The 10,597-nt window shown below is 46.9% G+C and overlaps 1 long non-coding RNA gene across 1 annotated transcript; it reads right to left on the bottom strand.

The window, feature by feature from the left end:
- Positions 1-7,731: 7,731 nt before the first annotated feature.
- LOC123330615 lies at positions 7,732-8,398 on the bottom strand. The gene is made up of 2 exons (XR_006546641.1): positions 8,045-8,398; positions 7,732-7,939 (listed from the first exon to the last, which is right to left on the bottom strand). It is a non-coding gene; the product is annotated as an uncharacterized LOC123330615 (long non-coding RNA).
- Between the last annotated feature and the right edge of the window lie 2,199 nt (positions 8,399-10,597).

Genomic DNA, 10,597 nt, shown 5'->3' with positions numbered 1-10,597 from the left:
GGAGATCTGGGTTTGATTCCTGGGTTGGGAAGATCCCCTTGCAAAGGAAAAGTCTACCCACTCCAGCATTCTGGCCTGGAGAATTCCAGGCATAGTCCATGGGTTGCAAAGAGTTGAACACAAATGAGTGACTTTCTCTATATAGAGAGAGACAAAGATGTAGAGAGACAGACACTTCCATTGGTCTCATTTTCTCTGGATTTGAGATGTAAAGCAATGATAATTTAGAATGAAGTTGGTGAATCTGGTTTACTTGTGTTCTGTGACAGAAAGTACTAAGCTGACCTGACTGTCTGGGAAAGATGGGGATGGGAAATGAAAAAGAATCCTGGAAGAACCACCTTCCTAATGGAAAACATTCAGATTAGAATGGTAAGGGTGTAGGGCAGTGACCACAGAGACAGGAGACCCATGCGGCCATATGAGTCTCAAGGCAGTTTTTTGTTTTTTGTTTTGTTTTTTTTTTTTAAGCACACTTTCTCCATCTCCCCTGCCCAGTGAGTGGGAAGCTCTTCTTGACTTATGAGAATGGCGGGTACAGTCTGGAATGATGACAGCCCCTGACTCCTGGAGTGGACTCTGAGAACCGTGTGTCTTTGAGGGTGAGGCTTTGTGTTGCTGAACTCACAGATGAGTTCCAAGCGGCTTGAATTCGCATGATGAGAAAGTGTGCAGTGTGGGTTCCCAGGAAGACCGACCCCTGTTTGGTCAGAGACTGGGGCTCAGAGGGACAGGAAGGAGCTGAGAAGTGGCCATTGCCCCTGCCTCTGGCCCTCCTGTGCTGAATCCAGAAGGGCTGCATGAGGCGACACTTGAATACAAGACAACAGACCAACAGAGACAAGAGCAGATGCAAAGGAAACAGTCCTTATCCCTTGATGAGAGGAGCACAGTTCCCGGAGGACACAGGCATCTTAAGAAGGTTCATCACAGGCAGGACCCAGAGGAGACCAGAAAGCACCAGCTGGAGACTCAGCGTCCTGCAGGGTCCCCGCCACGCTGGCCGGATGCCAGCGTTTCCACACTTTCTGGAGGGTCACGAGAAGGCTCAGCGTGGGGGGACTGGACAAGGGTGTCCAGCCAGGCTGAGTGGTCTTTATCAACAGGTATTGAGTAAGACTCTGGGAGACCCTGGTTCTCAGAACAAATATCTTGCGGACAGAGGCTGCCCCAAGCCAGGAAGGAAGGGCTCACGCCCCAGGAGGGCCAGAGGACGCAGAGGGGCCGCCGGGCTGTGGAGCCACCATGCAGGCTGGGGTGAGGCACCGCTGGAGAAGCGAGATCAGCACAGCAGGGGTGGGAGGTGGGGAAGGGCCAGGGCAGTCACCTGTGCAGCGAGGGGCGCTGGAGCTTGCTGAGTTCTGAGGCTGCATGTCTGGTTTCAGGACAATGGGGTTCACAGGCTCAAGTCAAGGTTAAGTTAGACAAGGCTAGGCGTATGCAAAGTACATATGTGATCAGGTTCAGACATTTGGTCCTTGGCTTGATATGATCCACAATCAGAAACCCATGGCTCTAATCACAGTCACTGTAATTCAAACGCCTTCTCCCCTCCCTCCTGTCTTTCTTCAGAAAAGGGAGTTTTGAGTCCACTAGATGGACTAAAATCTCTCCTTCCCTATCCTCTCCTCTCTGGGCCTGGACCATTTCTTATTTATCTTATTCTTCCCATACTATATCTCCCCATCTTTTGTTTTTTATTATAAAGTTTCAATCATAGCCCATTTTGCCAAAGTCAGAAGAACAAATACATATTTATACTGACATACTTATATATGAAGCACACATAGATGCACAGATACACATTGCGTGTGTTATTTCATAAAGTTAGGTTTTAGCAGCAAGAAAATGAATGTGTTGAACTTAAGTCTTTCTTTGGAAAGAACATTTCTCAAAGGGCTATTTTTCAGTTTTGCAGACCATCCTCCACACCACCCAGGCCCAGCCCTGGGCCCTTGGAGAGCCCGCTCCCTGGGGTGGCTCAGAGCCGTGACTGCTGGCGCCCTTTTGCAGGCCCTGGCCCGCCCCAGGGGGTCCCATGCAGCGGTCTCCACAGCTCCCTGTCCTCACGGTGAGGAGGTGAGGAACCTCCTGATGGCTGAAGCTCCGCGCTCACACTGGGATTTTCCAGCTCAGACGCTTTGTTTTCTTTGGCTCACTCAGCCTGTCAGTCTCAAATTAGACCTCCTTGAAGTGCACGGGGTGGATTTCTGCGCAGGGTGGACGCTAAAAAAGCTCCCCTCCCCCCGTGGAATGTGGTATCTGCAGTTCTGGTTGCCGTTGGTGAGCCACGTAGGAGGAGACTCGACTCCCAGGTCATTGCTCCATCCCCCAGGGCTTGGACGTTGAGGGGAAAGGTTCTTCCTGCCCCAAGCGAGGCCACATTTTCTCAGACCCTGCCTGGTCCAGAAGAATAGGGAATCTGAGAAGGGATGGGGGGATTAGTCTGGTGTGGAGTCAGTGTTGATCTTCCTCACCTGCCCTTAACTAGTCTTTGCCTCGCTGAAATACATTTCTATTAAATTTTAATCAAAAGCACAAAAACAGATTGCTTGTCATAGAAAAGACTGAACCTTACTGTAAGCTTTCCTTGCCTGGCTGATCTTAGTGATGCTAGCAACTTGAGATAAGCGGGATTCCTTGAGACACACAGAACTGCAGGAGGGCTAATTGTCATCTCCAGGCGATGGGTTGGAGAGGGTGAATTCATTTCACTGTTATTAGGACCCTTCGGAAATGGCAACCCACTCCAGTGTTCTTGCCTGGAGAGTCCTGGGGACAGCAGAGCCCAGCGGGCTGCTGTCTATGGGGTCGCACAGAGTCAGACACGATTAGCATATAGGGTTTACTGACGAACTCCTGTCCGCTTACTGGGGGTTGTATCCATACAACATTTCATGGAGAGGGAGCTGGCTGATGACAAGAGCTTTAAAATTTGCATTTGGTCTTCTCAAGATGGGCTTCCCAGGTGGCTCAGTGGTAAAGAATCCAGCTGCAGGAGATGCAGGTTAGACCTCTGGGTCGGGAAGGACCCCTGGAGAAGGGAATGGTAATCCACTCCAGTACTCTTGTGTGGAGAATTCCAAGGACAGAGGAGCCTGGTAGGCTACAGTCCATGGGATGGCAAAAGCGTCAGATACAACTGAAGCGACTGAGCCCCCATGCTTCTCAGGGCGGTCTTTTGTAGTCATTCTGAAGTTTTCAGGGTAGATCTAATTAAACAGCGTGTGCAATGCACTTCTGGCTTCAGGTGACCCAACAATATTAACTCCTGGCTTATTTTCATGAAGGGTAAACATAAAGAGCTAATGTGGGTTGAGGCAGTTACCTTTTAAATGGATATTTAAAGAAACATCCCATATCTGTGCACTGGACCTGTCACTCCATCCTCAGTGGTTTCTTCTACAAGCTTATGCTTTCCACTTCTCATTCTTATCCTCAGAGATGCTCTGAAATAGCTGAGTGATTGAAGCCTACTAACATCCTAGCCTAAGAGTGATTAGAAAACAGTGAAATAGGGAAGGATGTATTACCTCTTATGGGATTATAAAAGATAAAATTTTATTTATTTTAAAGCAATACATTGTTCTTTGTAAAAACACATTCTTATTTTCTACTTCACAATATCTATTATACAATAATTTTATAAGAAAATGATTGATAAATATTTTTATTTTTGTTCTTAGCAAGACTGGGGGAATGATCAAGGCTAGTATTTCTCTGACCTTCAGCCTTGATATTCCCCTCAACCTTGAACTATTATTTATAGATCTCTAAGACCAGCTTTCTGCTTGGTCCTCACTGGATACAAGTATGTGTCCCTTCAAAAACAGTAGGACAAATACAATAAAAAAGAACATCTTATGTGTAAGGGCTAGAAAAAGGAGAAATAAGGGATAACCACTTTTAAAGCCCCTGTGATGATTTCCTGCAGCTGGTTTGGAGCACAACTCCAGTAGAGTCCGTGGCATTCAAGCTTCTTTAGTGCTACCATCTAGATTTCTGAAAAATATTTCCTTCTGCTTTTTAATTACTTTACTTTTTAATTAATTTACTTTAATGGCCATCAGGTGACAGATTACCAAAATCGTTGGGATTATTCTTTGTAATTTCAAGTGTGTGTTTTCATTTTTAGGACAAAACTACATCGATTTTTGTTCTAAGTGAGAAGCAGATCTAGAGAGAGGAAAAACAAACCAGGGAAGAAAGAATTGCCTTAAATCTTCCCTGTGGGAACAAGGTCAAGCTTCACTGGTCCATAGACCACAGACGTGGCCTCATTTCTCCCCAGTGATGGTGTAGTTTTAATTTGGGCTCTCAGATCACAATGTCAGGGCAGCAGCATCCCAAGGGGCATCAGAAATGTGCCCAGGTCTCTGGCATCCAAAAGTGGAGACAGCTGGTCCAGCAAGCGTTCTGCATGCCCCAACGGGAAGAACCTGTCTCACAGGTAAGGAGGTGCTACGGGCTCCATGTATCCCCCACATTCACAGGTTCCGTCCTGACCGCAGCACCTCAGAATGTGACTGTGTTTGGAGACAGGGTCTTTAAAGAGGTGAGCATGCTTAGTAAAGGTCATTCAGGTGGGTCTTCAGCCAACAAGACTGGTGTCCTTACAAGCAGAGGAGGTCAGGACACAGACGTGTGTAGAGGGACGGCCGTGTGAGGGTGCAGGGAGACGATGGCCTCCTACATGCCAAGGAGGCAGTCCTCCAAGGAAACCAGCTCTGCCCGCAACTTGATCTGAGACTGTCAGCCTCCAGAATTGTGAGAAAATAACTTTCTCCAGTTTATGGTACTTTGTTACAGAGGCTGTAGGAAACTAATACCATCATGAAGGTAACAAACTAAAAAAAAAAAAAGAAAGAAAAGAAAAACATGCACACAGTCCAGGTGAGTGCTGGCCAGTTCACTTGAAGAATATTCCAGGAAAAACATCTGCATGGGGTTTCCTGCCATGCTAGATCACCAAATCCCACCATGTAGATGACGCATGTGCTTCTCCATGTGCAGAGCATGATACTGAATTCTTTGTTTAGTTGCTAAGTCATGTCTGACTCTTTGTGACCACACGGACTGTAGCCCACCAGGCTCCTCTGTCCATGGGATTTTCCAGGCAAGAATACTGGAGTGGGTTGCCACTTCCTTCTCCAGGGGATCTTCCTGACCCAGGGATCAAACCAGTGTCTCCTGCATTGTAGGCATATTCTTTACCACTGATTGGGCTCCAGTCACTCCACCTGGGGCGTGTGTGTGTGTGTGTGTGTGTGTGTGTGTGTGTGTAGTTGGGGGTGGGGCCTGTGAGTGGAGAGTCCATGGGAAATCTGTGTTGTATGTATGTATGTGGGTTTCCTTCCCACCTGGGAAGCCTAATTGAATTCTTGCTGCTGCTGCTATTAAGTCACTTCAGTCGTGTCCGACTCCACGTGGCCCCACAGACGGCCGCCCACCAGGCTGCCCCGTCCCTGGGCTTCTCCAGGACTAATAACAAGCTACTACAATTTTCACGTAGGAATTCATGTTTCTGATGATCTATAATGATTGTAGAATATCTTTGGCCGCTACCTCACCTGTGGCACTTCTCTTATGATGTGAGAGATGATTGGAGGGACAGGGTACCCCAGAGCTGCTTCTACCCCGGTTCCCACATTAGTCTGAGTTTTGGTTCATATTTGACAAAGGAGAATATGTGGTCCCATTAGAACCTGTGCTCAGGCTGCCTGAAGGCAGAATGTAACCCATCCACCCTTCTAAGTAATGCCCCCTCCACCTTCCACACCCATTTCCACCGCACACACCTTCCAGCATTGACACACGTACACCCACACACATACACACAACACAGAGTTCCCATGGACTCTCCGCTCACAGGCCCCAGCCCCACCTACACACACACACACACACACACCCCAGATGCAGTGACTGGAGGACAGTCCTGATGTCCATCAAAACCTAGAGCCCAGTGCTTTCTCGGGCTCCTCTTTCCCTCAGGGAGGTTTCTGATGGAAGTGCAAACATAGCAACCAACCCTTGCGTTCACACATGTGACTTTCAAAAAGGATATTTAAAAACCATTCTAAGACATGACTGTGCATGGCTGTCCCTGGAAACCTCCTTAGATGGTGTGGATCTGAGTGGTTGCCGCTTGCTGAGTTCTGGAGCTCCTTGGGATATTCTGGTAGAATCCAAGGCCAGGGGGCCATCCCCACAGCAGCGTCTTCATTTATACATGCAGTTGAGTGTCCCCTGAAAATGGCCAAGATGAATTTTGCATCATAGTTAAGTTAGGTTTAAAAATATTTATGCGTGTGTTATCTATAAGCCTGAAAACTTCGCAGGGCAGATATTGGTATCTCTCTTACAGCAAGTTAATTCCCAGTGAAATTAAGCAAATTCCCCAAGGCCACACAGCTGGAGGTGTTAATTCAGGACTCAGATCTGCGTCTGTTTGATCCTCCCATGGACCTACCCTTGTTATTCCAGCGCCTCAGGATGACCTAATACACAGTGCTGGAAGCGCTCAACAGCACTTGTGAAATCCCCCGACAGAATCCTACAACTTGGCAGATTCTGAGTCACAACGTTTGAAGGACTGATTCACTGTTTAGAAAACAAAGACATAAAGACACAGATTCTTATCTTCTTAAGAGTTCATTTTGGAAACTCAGAAGCTCAGGCTTGATGCTGTTAACTTAAGAGGGTTTCCCCCTACCTCTCAAATTGCGGCTGTAACTTTAGTCAAATTCCTTAATAACGTGCTTAGGAACTCTTTAAGGTGGAAAGAAAAAAAAAAGCTTTTCATGTTGCTAATTATGATCCCTGTACATTTCTGATTCATGCAGAAGATTTTATGGCTAAACCGACCCAAGAGTAATGTAGATAATAAGACCTGAGATCCATTGTTCACATGTATGTAACTCTCATAGTCTGAGATTGTTGGTAAATTGCCCAAAAAGAGGGAAATGCTTTTAAGTGGAATGGCAGGAGGATAAAGTCAGACCATTTATATTTGTGTTATCTTTTTCCTTACGGACGCAGTTCAAGATGCGTGAATTGGACACATTCCAAGATACTTTGAAATTCAAAGATTTTTTAAAAATAAAAGTAGCTCTTATTTGGGTTGGGTTTACATTGGGCTCTCGATCTAATCCTCTGCCTGCTTCTGAAATCTGTCAGAGCGAAAGCTCATGTTTTCCTTCTCTGACTCAGGGCTGTTGGTCTGTCTTCATAATTCTAATACATTATTTTACTTCCTCTCCACAGCCTCTCAGAGCAAAGTAAATAAAAATAAACAAATAGACAAAACACACCAAGTTTATTTGGGCTTATCTTGGTTCACTGAAAATTGCATTCAGAAGGGGCCGTTCCACCTGGGCACAGAGCTTCCGGTGTGGGAAACCACAGATTCCCATGTAAGGGGATCCCCCAGCTCAGCATCACGCATCCATCAGCACCTTTTCAGGCTGCTCTATGGAACCCGAGAGACAGGTAACAGTACCCGTTGGCTGTGGGATGCGCGCCCCCAGAAGGGCTGGCCGATGGGGTTTCAGGTTTGGGCCGAGTGGAATCACTCATTCCCAGGTCAGCAGAGAGAAACCCAACAGAAGACACAGAAGAGGGAGAAACACACCCTGAGGCCACTTCTGTCACTGATCTTCACCAAATTCAGATTCGCTCAAAGGTCGAGTCTGGAGTTAAATGCCTAGTCATCCCAACAAGAACTAAATCTAGCTGGTTTCCTGTTTATTGATTTTGAACAGACAGGGGGAAAAATGAAGTAACTACATCTTAAGGGAGAACAAACAAACAGAGGCTGTTATTTTACTCAAGTTAAAAAGGTGTCCTACACCCTTGGAGAAACACCGCTGTTCCAGGGAGGGCTCTTGGAAACTCTCGGTGATGCCAAAAAGTCTTTCTCCTGCGTCTTACAGTTAAAATTCTAGAATGGAAGGATACAGGATCATATTTCATGGCTGTGGGGATTATTGTAATCAAATCCCTTTGGGCTGAGCTTCCCTTTTGCAGCCCCGCAAACACAACCTACTCGGTATCTTTGTATTACCAAGCAACCTTGTGCTGCCTCAGTGGACTGACCCAGGCCTGTGATCATTCCAAGCGCTGCCTCGGGGTTTCCCAGGGGAGAAGCCTGGAGGAACGGACGGGGGCCGGGTCTTCCAGAAAGTCCTTTGACCATTGCCTCTCGTTTCTTGTTGACTCATTTCAGCACAAGAAATGAGCTGGTGAGCCTCACAGTTCCACCTGTTGCTGTAAAATAGACCCATGTGTGGAGATATGAGGAATTGTCCTTTAAAACAGACTGGTCGTGACGCATGCCTGCATACGTGTGCATTAAAACCTTCAGAGAACCTGATCTTCCTGGTAACCTGTCCTCACAATCATGACTCAGTGTCAGACGGCCGTCCTGACCTGACTCCTCCCGCCGCCACTGAAGCCCTTCCCTCCTGCTGCGCTGGGTCACACTAACATCAGCTGGCCCCCAGGGACCCCTGGGGGAGTGTTCGTATTTTTTTTAGACATAGACTTTCATTTTACTCTTTGCTTCCTTATTTTACTTATCAACTTAATTATGGACTAGTTTTGTTGACGTATAGCTGCTACACAATATTACGCAAGCCACAGGCACCGCCTGACAGGATGCGATAAGAACACGGCATCACTTCTGAAATTTGGGGGTTTTTGGTGGCTGTTTTTATAAGGGCTGATTTTATAACCAGTTGATTTTTATATCCAAATTTATCTTTAACTGAAGGATAATTGCTTTACAATATTGCACTGGTTTCTGCCAAACATTTGCATGAACCAGCCATAGGTAAACCTATGTCCCTTGTGTGTTTTAAATGAAGGTACTGAACGTCTCTCCCAAAGAAAGACAATGCCAAAGAATGCTCACACTACCTACCGCACAACTGCACTCATCTCACACGCTAGTAAAGTCATGCTCAAAATTCTCCAAGCCAAGCTTCAGCAATACGTAAACTGTGAACTTCCTGATGTTCAAACTGGTTTTAGAAAAGGCAGAGGAACCAGAGATCAAATTGCCAACATCTGCTGGATCATGGAAAAAGCAAGAGAGTTCCAGAAAAGCAACTATTTCTGCTTTATTGACTATGCCAAAGCCTTTGACTGTGTGGATCACAATCAACTGTGGAAAATTCTGAAAGAGATGGGAATACCAGACCACCTGATCTGCCTCTTGAAAAATCTGTATGCAGGTCAGGAAGCAACAGTTAGAACTGGACATGGACCAACAGACTGGTTCCAAATAGGAAAAGGAGTACGTCAAGGCTGTATATTGTCACCCTGCTTATTTAACTTATATGCAGAGTACATCATGAGAAATGCTGGGCTGGAAGAAACACAAGCTGGAATCAAGATTGCCGGGAGAAATATCAATAACCTCAGATATGCAGATGACACCACCCTTATGGCAGAAAGCGAAGAGGAACTAAAAAGCCTCTTGATGAAAGTGAAAGTGGAGAGTGAAAAAGTTGGCTTAAAGCTCAATATTCAGAAAACGAAGATCATGGCATCTGGTCCCATCACTTCATGAGAACTAGATGGGGAAACAGTGGAAACAGTGTCAGACTTTATTTTTCTGGGCTCCAAAATCACTGCAGATGGTGACTGCAGCCAGGAAATTAAAAGATGCTTACTCCTTGGAAGGAAAGTTATGACCAACTTAGATAGCATATTCAAAAGCAGAGACATTACTTTGCCAACAAAGGTCCGTTTAGTCAAGGCTATGGTTTTTCCTGTGGTCATGTATGGATGTGAGAATTGGACTGTGAAGCAGGCTGAGTGCTGAAGAATTGATGAACTGTGGTGTTGGAGAAGACTCTTGAGTGTCCCTTGGACTGCAAGGAGATCCAACGAGTCCATTCTGAAGGAGATCAGCCCTGGGATTTCTTTGGAAGGAATGATGCTAAAGCTGAAACTCCAGTACTTTGGCTACCTCATGCAGAGTTGACTCATTGGAAAAGACTCTGATGCTGGGAGGGATTGGGGGCAGGAGGAGAAGGGTACGACAGAGGATGAGATGGCTGGATGGCATCACTGACTCGATGGACGTGAGTCTGAGTGAACTCCGGGAGTTGATGATGGACAGGGAGGCCTGGCGTACTGCGATTCAAGGGGTCGCAAAGAGTCAGACACGACTGAGCGACTGAACTGAACTGAACATTTCTCAGTCCCTTGTCTTCACGGGAACTGCCGGCACTCTGTAATGCTCCTCTGGGGCGGCATCCACGTCTTCCCGCTTGAGAAGGAGGTGGCCTCAGGCCAGCGCCCCGGGTGCTCCATACACCGGGGCTACTGGCCTGGGAGATTCCTAAGCAGCAGTCATCGGAATTCCGGACCACGCGAACAGTTTGAGTCACTGAATTAAGACTTTAGAGAGAGTGAAGATGAATAGAATTCAGACCCTAAGCGGATCCAGGGACGAGGGGTGCGGTCCGCAGGGGCCGGGTCTCCTGCCTTAAGAGATTGTCTGGAATGCTCCATGCCTGGGGGGAGGTCGGCGCGCTCCACCCTGGCGCTGACCCCGCCCCTGCTCTAGGGATGGACAGACTCCTCCCTG

Source organism: Bubalus bubalis, chromosome 19, assembly GCF_019923935.1.
Source record: "Bubalus bubalis isolate 160015118507 breed Murrah chromosome 19, NDDB_SH_1, whole genome shotgun sequence".
NCBI lineage: Eukaryota > Metazoa > Chordata > Mammalia > Artiodactyla > Bovidae > Bubalus > Bubalus bubalis.
This window is presented reverse-complemented; position numbering and strand designations above follow the sequence as displayed.